The sequence below is a fragment of the Canis lupus genome, chromosome 4 (assembly GCF_048164855.1).
Source record: "Canis lupus baileyi chromosome 4, mCanLup2.hap1, whole genome shotgun sequence".
Taxonomy (NCBI): domain Eukaryota; kingdom Metazoa; phylum Chordata; class Mammalia; order Carnivora; family Canidae; genus Canis; species Canis lupus.
The window spans coordinates 70,160,662-70,180,989 of record NC_132841.1 but is presented as its reverse complement, the minus strand read 5'-3'; the positions used below and the strand labels follow the sequence as shown (position 1 = coordinate 70,180,989).

At 35.9% G+C, this 20,328-nt stretch overlaps 1 long non-coding RNA gene across 2 annotated transcripts in view; it reads left to right on the top strand.

The window, feature by feature from the left end:
• Window positions 1-20,328, top strand: part of LOC140631625 (uncharacterized) — a 64,555-nt gene that overhangs the window by 2,373 nt on the left and 41,854 nt on the right. The window contains exon 1 of one of the 2 annotated variants that reach the window (XR_012029152.1): window positions 12,785-13,089. The exons of the other annotated variant lie outside the window; for it this stretch is intronic. This is a non-coding gene — a long non-coding RNA (uncharacterized lncRNA). Of the gene's footprint in view, window positions 1-12,784; window positions 13,090-20,328 lie in introns of those variants that run through there. 2 annotated transcript variants of the gene reach the window in all.

Genomic DNA, 20,328 nt, shown 5'->3' with positions numbered 1-20,328 from the left:
TGCTATAAAGGAACTTCAGACTATTCTTGTTGAATTTGAAAGAATGTTTTATAAGTAGATACACAGATTAAACATTTTGTACAAAAAATGAGGACACATAATCAGCTGAACATGAATATTCTTAAAGGACAAAATAGAAAATGATTTTTTACTATCCTTGAAAATCGGAGAACCATATGAGTATGAAATTTATGAGACACCTTTGAATTTATTTTCTAAGCTTGGGAAATGAGAGTGTGAGATCACTGGTCTAAAAGCTAAGAATGAAACCAAATCTGGTTATGAAAAACAAAAGCTTTAAATAATGAACAACTACAGATTCTCCTTTAAAGCTTTTTGGGAATAAACCTCACTCTCTTCTTCCTCCTATTCCTTTTCCAATTTTATAAGTCACCAAGAGGTGAAAAGATGAGGCCAGATCCCAAAAGTGAAGCCAGGTAGTGTGTGCTACAAGTTAGTGATGTTCTGGAACTTGGGGATCATGAATGCTGTTAATAAAGTTTGTGAACTGAGATGGCAAGAGCATGGCACCCAGCATGGCACCCAGCATGGCCAAATCAACCTACCTCAGAGATAGACTATGATACTAGTGATGTGATGAGCTAATGGTAAGAATGAAATAGAGGAACCCAGCCATCATACAATGTATGGTCAATATCCATTAAATTTCCAGCAAATGAAAGATCCTTCATATCAAGGATTCTTAATTGGGATTGTAAGAAGGTAGGTTCATATCCCAGTGGGAGATCGGGGGGGTAGATTATTTAGAATCATGAATTATTTGGGGGATCATTTTTACACCATATATGGAACTTCAGAAATTCAAATATACATTTAGAGTTGTGTTTTGATTTTTCTGTCCTCCTCCCTTGCGTGTACATTAAAGCAGTAATAATCCTGTGTGTTGGGATGGGAAAAAGAAATTCTGACAACTAGTGGCTTATTTGGAGAGAGAATGTATTTGCGAATAGTTGCTGGAAACAAACTGGTTGGAAAATTTTCCTTTTCTGGATATAAAATTTTAGTCACTCAGGTATCTTCATAAAATACCTAGTTTCTATACACGTACCCACATCCTAACCCAATCCCAAGTTCTTTCTTTTGCTTGCTCTTTCTTTCTTTCTTTCTTTCTTTCTTTCTTTCTTTCTTTCTTCCTTTCTTTCTTTCTTTCTTTCTTTCCTCCCTTCTTTTTTTTTATTGTTGTTGCTTTGAGTATGAAACCAAGGTAACGGTTGAATTCTCCTGGTCCTAGGATCAGTATGACGCTTTATGAGATTTTTATTAATTATCAGAATTTATTCTATCTTGAGGCTGTTTGGATCTGTCCCCTGGTAAAATTTGAAGTCAATGATTTTTTAATAAAATTCCTTCTACAAGACAAAATATTTTCAGTACTAATCATGAAGCTCAGTAAACAATACTAGTGACCAGAAAGATAATGGAAATTTTTGGTTATTGTACTTTGTATATATATTAAATATATTTTATTTTACCAGTAAAAATAGATGAAAAATAAATATATATAACAGCACAGAAAGGGAAAATAATGGTCTAATATTTTTAATAACACAGATTCACTTTTTGAAGTAAGAAAGAAAAACTTATAACCACATTTTGGCCTGTCACAATAATGAATAATATTACAATATCTGCTTTCAATCCCTAATTTCTGGAAAATTGAAATGACTTCATAGATATTATTTTTCTTTGTGTATTCATGTTCATAGATGGTATAGTTAAATTTTCATTGATATTTGCTCATAATTGGTCAAAAAAGCAATTTTTGTTAGGTTTAATTTAAAAATATTTCCTGCACATGCAGCAACAATCATATAAATTTTTAGAGAATTAAGACTTATTAAAACTTTACTTTTCAGAACTATATTAGATTTACAGGAAAATTATTAATATAGCACAAAAAGTTCCCTTATATCCAAACCCAGTTTCCCTATTAACATCTTGCATTAGAATGATACACTTTACAAGTAATGGACTGATATATGCATTATTTTTAACTAAAGCCTGTTCTTTATTCAAATTTCATTAGTTTTTTACCCAATATCCTCTTCCTATTAGGAAAAAAATATGAACATAAGAATGGTGAAGAGATCCAAAAAAATCTCACTTCATAATACCTTCAGGAAATCGCAAAACTATCATGTCTGTTTGCAAAGACCAATTCTAGCCACATTCAAATGATATATTCACAAAAATTATAATTTCATTATATTGCTTGGGAACACTTGAGATCACTTCTGATATTTCTTCAAAAGTATTTCTACTTTTGAACAGTCAGTTTGAAATAAATAATGGTACCTCAGAGATTATCAAATTAAAGAAATAGAAATTGAATTCTTAGTCTTGCGACCACCTCATGACCCCAAGTCTGTGTGTGTTGAGGGCTGCAGGTTTAACCGGGATTTCTCCAAATTAACTCTCATGTAGAACACAATGTTTATTAAAAGAGAAGTATTGGGCATCGCGGGTGGCTCAGCAGTTTAGTGCCACCTTCCTCCCAGGGTGTGATCCTGGAGTCCCAGGATCGAGTCCCCTGTCTGGCTCTCTACATGGAGCCTGTTTCTCCCTCTGCCTGTGTCTCTGCCTGTCTCTCTCTCTCTGTGTCTCTCATGAATAAATAAATAAAATCTTAAAAAAAAAAGAGAGAGAGAGAAGTATTGGACAAATGCTAATTTTTTTTTTACAAATGCTAATTTGTAGCTTATCCATGTATTATTAAATTTCAACAGTACTAAGGAGAGTTGTTTAGATTTAGAACTTAGACCAACAACAAAAAATGTTTTTTTTTCAAGGATGAGTATTGTGTCCTTTATGTTGTTTAAAATTGCTCATCAAAGCAGACAAATACTTAGTTGGTTTATTAATGCCTTTAAATCTTCTGCAGAAAATCCCTCATCTCTTTAATGATTGCACCCACCACTCTGCACTTAGCAACTCACTGGGTACATCAGTTCCCACAGCACCGTAGATTCAAATCTCAGCTTCCTTCAACTGTTTTTTATAAGAATCTGTTTAATCTAAGTAAGCATTTTGCAAAATTTTTCCAGCTTTATTGAAGTATAATTGACAAATAAAATTGTGAGATATTTAAAGTATACAATGTGATGGTTTGATATAGGTAAACATTGTGAAAGAGTTCCCCCCCCATGAAGTTTAATAACAAATCCATCATCTTACATATTTATCTTTTTTGAGAACTTTTAAGTTATACTCCATTAGCAGATTTCAATTATAAGGTAACAGTGTTATCAGCTATAGTCTATGTTTTTCATTAGACCTCAGACCTTATTCATCTTATAGCTGTAAGTTTGTATCCTTTTACAAATATCTCCTTATCTCCCCCACCTCCACTCTCTGGCAAATGCTTTTTTCTTCTGTTTCTCTTGACTTGGTTTTTTTTTTTTTTTCTTCTAGATACCACATATAAGTGATACCATGTTTTCTCTGTTGGCTTATTTCACTTAGCATAATGCCTTTTGGGTTTATCTGCATTGTTGCATATAACAGGATTTCTTCTTTTGAAGGTATTGATGTCCCACTGTCAAGTTTTTTTTTTTTTTTAAGATTGTATTTATTTATTCATGAGAGACACACACACACACACACACAGAGGCAGAGACACAGGCAGAGGGAGAAGCAGGCTCCATGCAGGGAGCCCAACATGGGATTCGATCCCAGGTCTCCAGGATCTCATCCTGGACTGAAGACGGTGCTAAACCGCTGAGCCACCCAGCTGCCCTGTCAAGTTTTTAAAAATGTGCTTATGAGGAGGCTCACGCAGTTTAGTTTCTTGGTGAATCTCCCCACCCTCACCCATCTTTCTCCTTTCCCTCAGAAGCAACACACAAACCACTCTTGCCCCTGTCACTACATGCACTCTTAGGTGCCTTACCATCTGCCCTTCTCCACCATGGCCAAGATTATCAATGACTTTTTAAAATATCTTCCTCCATCAAAGAAATTCTCATAGGGACTGCCAACAGAATGGTGCTTATCTGTTTCTTTGCATAACTGATTAGGCCATATGTAATTTTTTCCTAAAGAGTGATTAATTTTTTTCCATAGGATTCTAGTTTCTAGAATATTATGTATTTGTAATTGTCATCAGTCGAATTTGTGATTTGTACCTAGAGAAACATCAATACTAAGACATGAAATGGTTTCTCCTTCCTTTTAAGACTGATGTAAATCTAATTCTACATCTTATCTCACGTGCTTGAAAACCAACATACTTAAAACATTGTTATTGGTTAAGCCCCTTTATTCACATCTTAGGAAAAGCAAAGGAAGAGCAGACATTAAAAAAAAAAAAAAAGAGCAGGCATACTTTTAGAAACTCTTTATATATTTATAAGCAAGTATTAATAAATGCTTAGCTGTTTTTTCCTTTTGACCAGATTATATAACTTTTATGTGTCATAGTTCACCTCCTACTTATCATCTTCCAAAACTTTAATCATTCCTTTTACTCTTTCCTAGCCTTTCTGCATTTATCTTTACTTGTATTTATTTGATTATGATTAAATAACAATAATATACACAAATACCTTAATATTTTGGCTGCTTATAATGTTCTATAAACACATCTTGATCCAGATCACATTGAATTAGTGGGTTCTAATCTGATATAAGTACTTTAAGTGTCTTCCATGCTCCCATTTTGGTTATTTCCTTTATATATCCCATTTCCTGCTTTTGCTGGATACAGAGCAGGGTGTTTTCTATTTTTGTTTTTAATTTTATTGTTCCCCAAGGCTTCCTTAACTGTGTTTTCCTTGGGTAGACAACATCTTGCCTATGAATATTTAAGGCATGACTAAAGTATACCCACATGGCACTTGACTTATTAAATGAGGGGTTTTTTTTTTTAATGAAATATTTGGTTAATAGGTAACAAAGACAATTTTTAATATATCACTCCACAGCCTACAATATAGAATTTTCTTAGTGGAATATAATTCCATAAATAATCCTTTTCATATTTGTTATTTAATTTATCACATTGTGGATCTTCAAGGTTAGTGGTAATAGCCAGTGAAATGCAATGCTTAAGGAGGTAAATAATGTTATTTGAATGCATTTGAAAGCTTTCTGCTTCACATAAAATGCTTTATTGTATTCTCCCAACTATCATAATATAATAATTCCAATTTAGAGATGAGGGAGTTAGGGTTTATTGATGATCAAAAGCTTGGTCAAGGTTGTATGAGTAAATGATTGCTCCTTTCACTTTTTCTCAAGTTAACTTTTTCCTGATTTTTGCAGAGCCCATGAATTCAGAGAGAGAGAATGAGGGCTCTTTTCCTTTTTTTTTCCTCCAAAGATTTATTTGTTTATTTTAGAGAGAGAGCATGAGCAGGAAGGGCAGAGGGAAAGGGCGAGAGAATCTCAAACAGACTCACCGCTGAGCAAAGAGCCCAACTCAGGGCTCAATTTCAGGACCCCAAGATCATGAACTGTGCTGAAACAAAGAGTTGGCCACTTAACCAACTGCACCACCCAGGAGATCTCCATTTCCTTTTTTTTCATGAGACCATTAATCCTATCCTATGAGGATCCATCATGACCTATGAGCTCAGACGCATTCAGAGTGGTATGGCCGTAGACAGCATGTTAGAATAAGCCGTTCTTCTATTTGTCAAGATTTACCTCATTGAGAGACAATTGGGGCTATTATAGTAATAGTTTTTTTGTTTCAGAACAGGTGTCTAGAGAGCAAACAGCTGGCTCTGTTTTTATCTCTTCTAAGCATTTAATGTTGAAAATTTGGCATTCAGTTCTGGGTACTGCACTTAGAGGGACACTGATTCACTTGTCCAGTAGGGGTGGGTGAATGGGTGAATGGTTTTGGAGCATGATCTATGAGGAACATCTGAGATTCTCAGAACAAAATGGGCTGTGGATGTTATCTCTCGATATTTTTAAAGATTTTATTTATTTATCCATGCGAGACACACAGAGAGGCAGAGACATGGACGGAGAAAGAAGCAGGCTCCATGCAGGGATCCTGATGCAGGACTTGATCCCAGGACTCCAGGATCACACTCTGAGCCGAAGGCAGGCACTCAACCGCTGAGCCACCCAGGTGTTCCTGTCTCTCTGATTTTAAATGTATAAAGTATCGTGATATGAAAGGGAAATTAGACAATCCTGAGTACCCTCAAAAAACAGAACTTTTATTAATGAATGGATGTAAATGGAAGGCAAATTAATTTGAGGAAGAAATTTTGAACTGACAGAGTTGGGCAAAAGGGGGGTTTCTCTGAATCATGATGTAGGAAGCTTTTCAGTATTGACAGTATTCACGCAGAATATTTTATACCATGGTCACTGGCCAAGATTGAATTTGTCCCAGTTCAGTGGAATTGAGTTTGAATAGCAAGACTTCTTATATTGTGAGGCAGCATTTGGGGCTCTGAGATGGCTTATTTCCTGTTATAAAGTCTTGTGTTAAGAAATTCATAGTGTCTGTATTCATTTCCTAGGTGTGATATAATGCAGTACCACAAACTAGGTGACATCACACAACAGAAATTCATTATCTCAGAATTCTAGTGGCTAGAAGTCCAAAATCAAGGTGTTGGACCATGCTCCCACTGAAGTGTGTAGGGGAGAGTATTTCCTTACCTCTTTCAGCTTCTGATGGTTCCCATCAACTGCTGGCATTCATTGGCTTGCAGACAATCTTTGTCTCTGTTGTCACATGGCACATTTCTTCGCATAATGACATGTCATATTTAATTAAATCCCACTCTAATGAACTCAACTTGACTATATTTAAAAAGACCCTATTCCTAAATAGGTTTGTATTCACAGGCACCAGTGGTTAGGACTTCAATATATATTTTTGGAAGACACAGTTTAACCTGTAACAGTGACCCAAGGGAGGCTGATAAACTGCACTTTGATACTGGCTCTTTCCCTATCATCCTCATTTATGTAGGCAAGTCCATTTATCTCTTGGACCTTCAGTTTCTGCTTCTGTGAAATGAAAGCAGTCACTTTCTCTGGTCGTCTGAAAGGGTCTGATATGACTATGTAAAGAGTTGGCACATAGACATGTGATCTCAAAAGCTTCATATGTGGGTAACTTTACTGCAACTCCTAGATATGTGTGTCTCCAAACTAACTTGTTTTTTTCTTTTGAGCATGATTAAAGCATGGACTGTTTAATTTCCAACTGGTATGAAAAATCTCATGAACATTTAGCAACAAAAGGCCAAAAGGCAGGATCTGCAAAGAGAACATGAGAAACAGCACAGATTTATTTCATTTTGCAGGAGTCTGAGAAAATGAACTAACTTAGTCAACACAATCTACCCAGTCCACATGAGGAAAATAAAAACACAAGGAAACTGTTTTAAGAATTTATTCTAAGATTTATGATCTAATTTTTCACTGTGACAGTCACTTTGTTCCCACAACATCCTATTCAAAGACTTTCTGGTGACCTAAATCTGTCATTTTCTCTTAACAGTCCCTTGTTTTCCATCCTGTCCCTGATTTCCAGCCGCTTTCTGTGCTCACTGTTGATTACTGTCAGTGATAATTTGGGGAGGCATGCAACATGTTTCCAAACAAAGGGATGAATGGTCTGGCATTTGAGGAAGGACTAAAAAAAGACCTTTCAGTCTGGAACCATATAAGCTGGGAGGGTGTGTTCTCAAAGGCTTAAAGTAATGGATATAGACTGAGAATGGCAAAAACTATCTTGAAAAAGAAGAACAAAGTTGAAGGACTCATACTTCCTGGCTTTAAAACTTATTACAAAGCTATAGCCATCAGGATGGTATGGCACTAGAATAGACATAGAGCTTAATGGAACAGAATTAGAGTCCAGAAGTAAACTCTTATATCATGGTAAATTTATTTTCAACAAAAGTGCTGAGACAATTCAAAGGGCAAAAGAATAGTCTTTTTAACACATGGTACTCGCGGGAACAATGGAATGTCCACATGCAAAAGAGTGAGATTGGAGCTCTTCCTCACACCATTTACAAAAATGCGCTCAAAATGGATCATTGACCTAAATGTAAGAACTAATCTAGAAAGCTCTTAGAAGAAAACAGGAATAAGCCCTAGCGACCTTCAGGTAGGCAATGGTTTTTTTTGATAACACACCAAAAGCACAAGACCTGAAAGAAAAAATAGATAAGTGGACTTCTTCAAAATAAAACACTTTTGTGCTACAAATGATACCCACAAGAAATGAAGAGACAGACAGCCTATAGAATGGGAGGAGACATTTATAAATCATGTCTGATAAGACACTTGTAGCCAGGCTATATGCAAAAACAAAACAAAACAAAACAAAACAAAACCAAAAAAACAAAAAAACTCTGACAACTCAATAATGTACGGGCATGTAGTCCAATTTAAAAGTAAGCAAATGGGCAGTCCGGTGGCTCAGTGGTTTAGCACCGCCTTCAGCCCAGGGCATGATCCTGGAGACCTGGGATCTAGTCCCACATCAGGCTCCCTGCATGGGGCCTGCTTCTCTCTCTGCCCGTGTCTCTACCTCTCTCTCTCTCTGTCTCTAATAAATAAATAAAATCTTAAAAAAAAAAAAAAGGTAAGCAAAGAATTTGAATAGACTCTTATCCCAAAAATATATACCAAATGACCGATAAGTACATGATAAGATGTGTCATTAGTCAGTAGGGAAATGCCAATCAAAGCTATAGTGAGATGCCACATTACACTCACCAGGGGAGCTGTTATAAAAAAGATGAAAGGCGAGCTTAGTGAGAAGGGGAGGTGGCAGAGAGGTCTGAGCCCTGATGATCAAGGATGATTTCACTGGTCGTAAGGATATTACGCTGGAGACAGATGAGTAGAAACAGAGACAGAAGTTCCAGCCAGCCTCCTGAGGCCAACACAAAAACCCAGAGTATGAGTCATCAATCAGACACCCTCCACATGCCCTGTGACAGTCAGGCAGAAACATGAGAGACCCAGCAAGAATTATCTCCTGACAGTGTATTGTGATCTTGCTAAATTCACTTTATTAGCCCTAGTAGTTGGTGGGATGTGGGAACTTTGAAATATACAGACATGTTGCCTGGGGGTAAATATGATTTTCCTTCTTCCTTTCCATATATATATACTTTTCTTTTCTAAGGATGAGCCTAGAGCCTAGAACTTCCAGTATAATGTTGAATAAAAATAGTGAAAGGATATTCTTGTCTAGTTCTCAACCTTAGCAGGATTGGGTTCAGTGTCTCATGCTCAAGGACAATATTACTGTATTTTATACTGTCCTTTACCAGATAGAAGTCTCCTTCTGTTCTTAGTTTGCTGAGAGTTTTATCATGAATGGGGGTTCAATTTTAACAATGTCTTTACCTGTGTCTCTAGAAATGATATAATTTGTCTATTTTAATTATTAATGTAGCAAATTGCATTTGTTTTCACAAAATGTTAAACTACCTGTATATTTCTGCAGTAAACCCCATTTGGTCATGATGCACTATTCTTTATATATTGTTGAATTTGATTTGATATTTTATTATTAGTTTTGCATCCATTTTCATAAAAAATATTGTTCTATAATTTTTTTTGTCTAATACGTAGTTGGTTTAGGTATCAGTAATTTGGGCCCCATAAATATATTAAGTATTCCTTCCTCAATTTTCTGAAAGTTTATGTCAAATGATTTTTTCTAAAATTTTTAAATATTTGGTAAAATTCACCTGTAGACTGCTCCCTTCCCCAACCCCCGCCAAGGAAAAGAACAGTAAGGAGTGTTGACAAGCAGGTGGAGAAGTTGAAACCCTCCATACATGGCTAGTTGCAGAGCGGAATAGTATAGCCACTTTGAAAAATGGTTTGACAGTTTCTCAAAATAGAATTGCTTTATGACTCAGTCATTCCACTCCTAGGGATGTATCCCAAGAGAATTAAAAACATATGTTCAGACAAAAACTTGTGCATGAACATTCACAACAGCATTAGTCATAGTAACCTCAAGTTGGAAACAACCCAAAAGTCTACAATTGCTGGATAAATAAACAAAATGTGGTATAGCTATATGATTAAAAGTTACTTAAATTGAATGTGGTAGGTGAGAATGATGTAGTGATAACATGCTACAACATGAATGAACCTTCAAAACATTATGATAAGTGAAAAAAGCCAATTATCGGGATGCCTGGGTGGCTCAGCAGTTGGGTGCCTTCCTTTGGCTCAGGTCATGATCCGGTGATCCGGGATCGAGTCCCACATCCTGCTCCCTGCGAGGAGCCTGCTTCTCCCTCTGCCTATGTCTCTGCAGTCTGTGCCTCTCATGAATAAATAAATAGATCTTTAGAAAAAAAAAAAAAGGAGGCACTTACGAAGACCACATACTGTATGATTCAACTTGTATGGAGTGTGCAGAGTGGGCAAATGTATAGAGACAGAAAGTGGATTTGTGTTTGGCTAAAGCTTGTGGGGATAAGGGTTGGTAATGGCTGCTGATGGGTACAGAATTTCCCTTCGGGGTAATGAAAATACCCTAAAATTAGATGATGATCACACAACTCTGTTAATGTACTAAAATCTGTGCCATTGCATACTTTAAATAGGTGAACTGTATAATGTGTGAATTTCATCTCAATGAAGCTTTTGTAATATATACCATGGTAAAATAAATAAATAAATAAGTAGCATATGGTATTTACAGGATAGTCCAGGAAGGAAAATGAAGAAATAATATGCAAACTGAGTTCTGAAAACTGTTTAGGAATTAAGGTGAAGAGTGAAAGGAAGAATCTAATAGGCCGAGGCAACAGTGTAGACAATTCCTACCTTAGGAAAGATTGTACTGAAGAAGGCTCTGGTGACTCAGAACTCTGAGTCCCCACCCTGATATTTCTGCTCTGTGCAGTCTCCTCTCCCTGAGTGTGAGGGAGACCTGTGGCTTACTTTCAGCCAACAGAATATGACAAAGGTGAAGAGATTTCTAGATGCAGTTGAAGTCCCAAATCAGTTAATTTGAGTTAATCAAAGTGAAATTATCCTGAAATGGGCTTGACTTAATTAGATAAAAACTCGTAACAGAGGGCCTGGGGACTCTCTAGGACAGAGATTCTCTCTGTGTTGCTGTCTTTGAGGAAGCAAACCAGCATGTTGCGAGAAAGCCTCTGGAGAGAGCCTTTGTGGCACAGAATTGGAGGTGGCCTCTAGGAATTGAGAATATTTCTCATACCAAAACCAGCAAGAAAATAGGGATCTTACTCTAGATGCAAGGAAATAGATTTTGCCAACAGCACAAATGAGATTGGAAATTGTTTCTTTCCCAGTTGATGCTATAGATAAAAATGTAGCCTGGCTGACCCCTTGACTGTGGCCTGGTGAGACCTGAAGTCAGGGGGCCCATTTAAGGAACGATTATAGTCCTGGCCCACAGGAATTTTGAGACAATATGTGTGTGTGGTTGCAAGCCTCTAAATTTGTGGTAACTTTTATGCAGCAAATAAAACAGAGTAGTGTTGCTAGAGCTGTAGGAATGGGGTGATGGGAAGTAGGGGGTATGGGAGTATAGGAGAATGGAACAAAACATGCTAGAGAGGGACATGGTCAGATCAAGGAATCTCTTATTTTACAGGTGAGTGAGAAACCGCAGCTGGCTTCTGAACAGGTGATATGATATGATTCAAGGAAAAATGTAAAAAGATCTCTCTGGCAGTTTTCTAGAGAGTGGATTGGAGATGGGCAAGATAGAAGTCATGCATGGTTAGAATACTCATAATTCCAATGAGGGATTTTATTAGGTGATAACTTCTAAGGTAGGACAATGAGCTGAGAAGGAGGAAAGCTTTGTGTGAACTGACTGAGTGCAGGATAAGGTGGATATTCAAAGCTGGGACTATTTGGGATTCATTTCACTGAAGACGACTGTTTCTTTTTTGTTTTTTTTTTTTTTTTTTTTTTAGATTTTATTTATTTGAGACACACAGAGAGAGACAGAGACATAGGCAGAGGGAGAAGCAGGCTCCCTGCGGGAAGCCTGATGAAGGAATCAATCCCAGGATCCCAGGATCACAACCTGAGCTGAAGGCCAATGCTCAACCACTGAGACTCCCAGGTGTCCAACTATGCTTTCTATTATTAAGAATTGTGGGTCTGTATTTTTCAGTTGGATGTCTCTTTCCAAAGGCATCCAGGACCTCTTAAAGGGAATCTTCCCTGGCACCATCCCAGGCCCCATCCTCCCCAGTGTCACTCTATCCACCACCTTTCTCTCTTGAAATGGCTCCTTTTCTTATACCTGGTCCACAATGTGGCTTTTCTGCCTCTTTCTCCATGAACCTTCTTCATTATGTCCCTCCCTGGCTCCTCTTAGTCTTTCTACCACTAGCTGTGGACAAGTGTCAACATTTTCCAATCCACTATTGTAGAATTTTGAGGCATCTTTAACTTTTCCCATCCCCTATTTTTGATATCAAGGTTTCCTGATGCTACTTCCATATTTTGCAGTCACATTTTGGAAAGGAATGAGAAATCATAATTCTAGTTAAACAATCTTTGTTTTACAGATAAGGACTCCGAGCCTAGTGAGGCAAATCAAGCTTTTCCATTTTTTTTTAATCTCCATGGGTAATCATTTCAAGCTAATCTATTACCTCTTATTTGGATTGTTGTCATAGATTCCCATACTGTATGCCAATCTTCCTGAAATTCTTCTTTAGCTATTTGTTAATTAATCTATTAAGATGTTATTAACTCATTTAATAAATACTTCTTGAATATTCCTATTGTTCTACCCATGTTCTAAGCTCTGGAATAAACATGACAGAGGTGGAGTACCCATGCTGCATTGTTTATTTTTCAACTTCTTATGCAGGAGACAAATGACCAAGAAATAAAAACAACAAAAAAAGTATGTGTCCTTGGGTAAGAAAGAGATGTTAGGCAATGCTATGAAGACCACCAAAGCAGAGTACAAAAGTATAGAATGACAGAATCCCTGTTTGAGGAATATGCTGAACTGTGCAAGAATGAAATGAGGGACCCAGCTACACAAAGATCTGGAGGAAGAGCATGGCAGTAATGATGCACTAAGCAGCAAGTACAAAGGCCCTGTGGCAGGTAAGTCTTGATGTATTTGACAAAGAGCAAGAAAGTCATTATGGCTGGAGTAGAGCAAACCAGGTGATGGTTGATAGGAGATAAGGACAGAGAAGGTACAAAATGGCCAGGTCAGTAGAGGCAGCCCAACCTCAACCTGTCAAACATGTTTCCTCATCTTCCAGTGAATACAATTTGTCTCCTTGAATGGGTAACCAAGGATCCCCACTGGTTATTTTATTTGAACTTGTCCAGCTTTTTCTTCCATAGCTCTCTTACGTGAATTCTTTGCATCAGTCCAACTAGTCTATTCATCAGACCCTACGTTACTTTGCATGGCCGTGCTATGAGAATATTCTCCCTCCCCTGTGCAATCTCTAACTGTTGAAATTGGCAAAATCTACACGATCTGGTTCAAATCTCTTCAAAGACTCCTCCTAATTGGAAAGTTCTTTTTGTCAGTACCATTATAAAGTTATATCTTCTTTACCTTAGATTGTGTGTGTGTGTGTGTGCGTGTGTGTGCTGTCTTTGTTATAATGCATTCCAAACTTCCAGAGACTTGCTCATCACAGCTTTGTATCCCCTTTGTATTTTCGGTAGAGCCCTATAGAAATTAAAATATGATTTAAAAATGACTTGATTAGAGGATCGCATGTAATAGCTTTGAAAGAAAAATGATTCCAAAGTATTCTTTCATTTCTGCAGGATAAAATGGGATAATGATATAAGCATACATGGTAACTTCTATTTTTTACTATTTATTTATTTATTACTCTCCAATAACATTGTCCAATAACTTCGGGGATATTTGTTCATTCATTTGTTCACATTTATTTATTTATTTGGCAAATATTTATTGCATATCATGGTAAGACTTGGAGAAATAAAACAAAACAAAAAGATCAAAATGGATATTGCCCCAACCTTCATGAAACCTAAAATATATAGGATAGTTTATTTTAATGGGAGTTGTAAATATATTTAGTGATTTTAAAATCAGAGGCAGCTGAGTGAAGTAAGTCAATCAGAGAAGGACAAACATTATATGTTCTCATTCATTTGGGGAATATAAATAATAGTGAAAGGGAATATAAGGGAAGGGAGAAAAAATGTGTGGGAAATATCAGAAAGGGAGACAGAACGTAAAGACTGCTAACTCTGGGAAACGAACTAGCGGTGGTAGAGGGGAGGAGGGCGGGGGGTGGGAGTGAATGGGTGACGGGCACTGGGGGTTATTCTGTATGTTGGTAAATTGAACACCAATAAAAAATAAATTAAAATAAAATAAAATAAAATAAAATTAGAGGCAGTGTAATATAGTAGAAAGGGGGAAACAAACTAACATTTAATGATTACCTCCTATTAAAGGCATATGTCATCTTGTTTCTCACCTCTAACTATAGTACACAGTCTTATGTTAGAATACATAGATACACATGTTTACCACTTTTAAACAATTATTGATAAAGTTTATCTGGTAGGGATATGCAATATATCTCCTAATTATAAACTCTATTCATACACTTATTTAACAACAAACATTTGTTGAAAGGACTTTACCGCTAGATGTGATATAGTGGATAGTATAGTAAATAAGATGGGCAATATTTCTGCTTTCATAGAGATCATCTTTGAGTAGCTGTAACAATTTTAAAATCAGAACTATGAATTTGCTATTTTATATTAGGATTAATCTTCTTGGCAAAGAAGAGACATCCTTTCTTCTGTGGATACAGGATTCTTGGATCTGTATTCCATAAAGACCAAGGCCTACTCTTCATTTCCAGGAAAGTCAGTGTGCAGAGAAGGAGGGACAGCCGTGTCCACCTGCACACAGGTCTCCAAGGGAGCTGCGGTATATGGGTTGTACACCCAAGATAATATATGTCTTTCACCTCTTTTCATAATAAATGTAATATTAAAACAAGACAGGATTTATATAAATAAATAGATATTTGCCCACTCCTTTCTCTAAGTGTTAGAAAATTAAATTATATTTGTTAAAATGTTTTTTTGTGTGTGTGCGGGGGTGGGGAGGTGATATACAAATTGCAATATGTTTTTATTGATTTATTTTTATTTTTATTTTAGTTACTTAACATACTTTTAGATTGATAGTTAGCTGATATTCAATAAATACTCATTATATTGATGAAAGAAAGCCATAGAAATATTAGGAAGAATGGTCTAGTTTAAAAAAACCTACAATATGATAAGCTCTTACATCCTTAAACAAGAAACATTTTTACAGCACTTTTCATTTGCAGGGCTAGACTATGTAAACTAATCTATCATTTATGAATCTCCTTTTGTAAATAATGAAACTATAAAAACTGTAGACACCTAACAATAATACACATTTCTTCTAAGAGTTCTAACACTCTCAAAAGGTTTTATCAGTGTTATTGTTGACGAGGAAATCGTACAGCTTGCTACAAACACACTGAGGAAATTGAAATTGATTTTTTCTCAAGGCTTTTACACAGTCATCTTTCAAGACCTGCTATAATCTTGATGCTCCCAAAGTAATCCACACAAGTTTTTGCTCACTTTTCTTTTTGTTTCTCTTGTTCTTTCTCTTTTATCCCAAATTGTGAGTTTTCTTACTTGCTTTCTTTTTCTGTTGTTAAAAGTACTTTAATAAATTTTAAACATCAAACATGGAACAAAAAATATAACCAAAGATCATTTGCATAAAAAATTATTAGCATTGTGATGTAATATTCTGTAATCTGAATCTCTGTATTATAGTTACTATTATTTCATGAATATCAATATACAGAGATCTATGTCATAATTATAATTAACATACAGTGATTCTTTGCATATTTGTGCATACTTAATCAGTTCTCACTTATCACTAAGGACCATATTTCTGGTTTCAGAAGGAAGTCATGATCTTCCACTGACATAATGGAAGAATTATTATGAAATATTGTTTTCATGACATAATTTTCAAACAAAATTGAACAAATAATGCTTTAATATTTTTTAGAGATATCAATTTTCCAGTAGAAAATATTTGGTTAAGTGTGACATACACAACATATATATTGGGGTTGGGTGAATATGTAACAAAGTAATTTTTACCCAGGGTCACTGGTTCTTAATCCTGGCTGTAAATGACACACATCCCCTGAACTTTGAAAAAAATAACCATACTCAGATTGTACCCCAAACCAATGAGAATGAATCTCTGGATGAAATCAAGACTTCTGCTAATTTTAAAAGCTCCTAAATGGGAGTGTCTGGATGGCACAGTCAGTTAAGCACCGACTCTTGATTTTGGCTCAGGTCATGATCTCAGGGTCATGACATCAGGGTCATGAGATCAAGCCAAAATGGGGCTTTGCACTTGGCACAGAGTCTGCTCATGTGTCTCTCTTCCTCCCCCTCTGCACCCAACCCCCACTCTCTCTCTTAAATAAATTTCTTTCTTTAAAAATTAAAAGTTCCTAAATGAATGTGAAAAGTGAAGGTTGAGAATCACAGAGTGTAGTTCCAGAGTAATTTGCGCAGAATTCATACTACACAGCTTGATAAATAATAGCATCTTTTATTTTGGGGAGAATGGAAGTTCATCTTAAAATAGGAGAAATATGTGTGCATATAATGTATACACAGAGTTTGTTCAGTTTAACTCGTAGAATCTCTTCTAGTGTTTGCCATTTACCCCTGAGCATTCTCTGAGAACCAAACTTAATGGTAATGGATGGTTTGAAAAGAACATCTTATGGCTATTTCTCCTTTTACCTGAGGACATGCCACCTTGGTTTTTCTTGAAGGCTCAAAGCTAGGCTTGTGGGATATTTAGCTGAAGTGGAACATTTTGATAATGCAGCATTTTTGGATTAGCTGAAATGAAGTTATAATATGGGCTTCCTTTGAGAGAGACCAAAATATAAGAAGAAGAGGAAAACAGGAAAGATGAAGGAGAGTTTACTGTCATTTCAAGTAACTGAACTGGATTTTGATATGAATGGTGCCTCAAAGCTATATCATACTTTTCATTTTACCAAGGCTATAGAAAAAATAGAAATATTTCTACTTCCACAGACTTCAAAGCACACAAATCTAAAAGCATCCAGAAAAAATTATTTTCATTGAAATAAAATCTATAGGAAGCAGTGTTTCCATGGGACATTGAAATATTCCAGGCAAAAATGTCTCATAAGAACACTGTTGTTTTGGTACTTCTTTTCTTATATTTTTTAAAATCTCAGATAAAATAATTGTAGGATAAAAGCTAAAGGGCAACTTTGAACTAAATGGAAAATTCTTGTCTTTGAATTAGTATTTCCTCAATTCTCTAATGCCAGGAACATCTGCATTTTGAATAGAATTTTAAAACATACTGTAATTTTTAAAAAGCAATAAAAATACTTTACCTGTTGTTAAGAATATGTGACATAGTCTGATATACAGGAAATAAATCAGTATAATTGGATATTTTTAGCCAATTATTGCTGTTCAGGCATTTTTTTTTTAAGATTTTATTTATTTATTCATGAGAGACACAGAGAGAGAGAAGCAGAGACACAGACAGAGGGAGAAGCAGGTTCCATGCAGGGAGCCCGACGTGGGACTCGATCCCAGGTGTCCAGAATCACTCCCTAGGCCGAAGGCAGTGCTAAACCACTGAGCCACCCAGGCTGCCCCTCAGGCATGGTTTTTTAAAAAATCTAGTTTGAGAGTATTATAGAATATATCTCACACCAAAGAATTCAATGGTGTTTTTTTGTTTTGTTTCGTTTTTGTTCCTTTTTAAATTTCATAAGCAGTTATAACAAACTGGAAAAATTATTTCATGACATTTAATGATGATGAAAAGTGTTCTTTGCATATTTTGTTTTTGAATTGTTTGTGTTTAAGTTCATAAAGAACCCACATTGCTGCTATAGCATAATTCATGGTTGTAATAAATATTCCCTGGTCATGACATTGGGTGTATAACATTAGGTAGACCTATAATTTTATGCAAAAGTTTTATGAGAAAAGTGAACAGGGTAATCCAGAAAACTGTAGAAGTTTTCAGTATCTAGAAGTTTGATGGATATAGACAGTATATAAATCTTCAGATGATTATTTCAATATTTATAATTGTTGAGATAATCTTCAAGTATAAAGTTATATTTCCTATTCACAAAGGATAAGATCTTTTATTTACAGGGTTTGCTATAGATACCAGCTCTTCACAGTTATAAGGGGCTTGTTTGCAGGAGCTCTTGAGATTCAGTTAAACACTCCTGGAGCACTGGGCTCACACAATGATTCAGAAAACTATCAAAAATAGAAGAGGTAAGTGAAAAGATTCAAATAAGCAGAATCTCCAAATTCATCAGAGTTTTAGTCATTTTTCCTGGGAATGGTTTAGGACAAATAAGTAATGAGGTGGTGGGATTGCACCAAAAATTTTTCTCTCCTTTTTTCTTTGAGATTTTATTTGTTTATTTGAGAGACAGAGAGAGAGAGAGAGAGAGAGCGAGCGAATGAGAAAGCACGAGTGGGAGGTGGGAGGCAGAAGCAGAGGGAGAAGCAGACTCTCTGCTGAGCAGGAAGCCTGATGTGGGGCTTGATCCCAGGACCCTGAAATCATTACTTTAGCTGAAGGCAGACAGATGTTCAATCGACTGAACCACCCAGGTGCCTCCAAACTGTTCTTTTTTAATCTTAAGAATGCATGTTCATAGCAGTTAAATAATTTAGTTATGAACCTGTGGGTTTTTTTATATCACTGTCTTTTGTTCCAGTTTTATTCTAGTCTGAGCTCAGAACTGTATTGTTTTGAAGCAGTTTTAATTGCAGTTTATGTGAAAGTTTTGTGTTAGAGTTAAATATTGTTTTTATTTTGTATTACATATGATAGTGGGTGGAGGGATGCTATGAAAAAAAATGTATCAGGCAAGTCTATTTGAATTTAGTGATGAGAACATGTGAATAACAGCCAGGAGCTCTCAGCTAGCTTAAAGCTTGCGTCATTCTCTTTGTGTGACCGTGGCAAATCATTTACCTCCCCTTGTGTCTCTTACCTCATCTATCAGAGAGAGAGAATAATATTTACCCATTCACATACAGATTACATATTTCTTGAGGGTAGAGATCTTGTCATCATCAAGAATTTTTCCCTAGCATTTTTTATAGTGCTGGTCATTGGTAGTTACTTGAAAACAATCGGTCTAATGTTTAATTCACGAATAAAGTGAATTTAAGTGCTAGGTGTGTAAATTATTAAAAATTATAAGTAGTAAATAATTATACCATGGTATCATGAATGAAGACATGTAGATGGATTACGGAAACAGTTGTCAGTCCAGTTTGATTACTTTGATCAAATCTGAGAAGGTAACGGTATGAGTTAGCAGAAATATCATTGCACTGCAGATCAGGAGTCTTGGGGTCTAAGAATAGCCTAGAATCTCACCAAAGTCATGGAGTCTTGGAGTTGAATAAATGGAGATGTTCTCCAAGATCTTCCTTTCTCTCTCATTTTATGAATGAGAAAAGCAGTGCTCACTTATTACAGTTACTAATACCCAGTTTTCCTTGTTTTCTCTTCAGAGTTCTTCCTTCCACAACTTGGCCAAGTCCTTGACCATATTAGCTGAATATCTTCTCTATAAGTTGAATTAGGTGACCATTAGAGTTTCTTAGTATTAAAATTTCTGAATCATTTAAAGGAGGAAATCTCTCTCTCTCTCTCTCTCTCTCTCTTTTTTTTGTTGGTTTCTATTTTCTCTTTGCATCCCTAATAAATTAAAACAGTATGAGATTCTTCAATAATGCTTATTGTCACCTTGCTGACACTTTAAGTTATTTCTAAATGAAATAACAAACCACAAAAGAACAACAACAACAACTTTATAATACATTTAAAATGAGAAATAAAACAGTTTGGTTCTGAGACTTCTTTGCCAAGGAATTTGTGTGGCCTTTTCCCAATCCAACTAAATACAAGGTTTAATCCTGTTTTGAGGCAAAACACTTCCAAAGTTGCCAGTGAATGTGGAGGATACAGTTGGAATCACTCCTGGTAATTTGAACAAATTATCCTGCGAATTTTCAATGTTTATGGGGAAAGAAGACCACAGTAACAAGAATGCCTTTCTTGCCAAGTGGGTAAATTTAGAGGGGAAAATGTGATGACAAGGAGAAGCTATCCCAAAGAATCTCCTGAATTCCTTGGGAGAGCACACAAGACTCCAACAGTATTTTACTCTGGAATGAATAAGGCTACTTTAGATTATTGTGTTTAGAAAG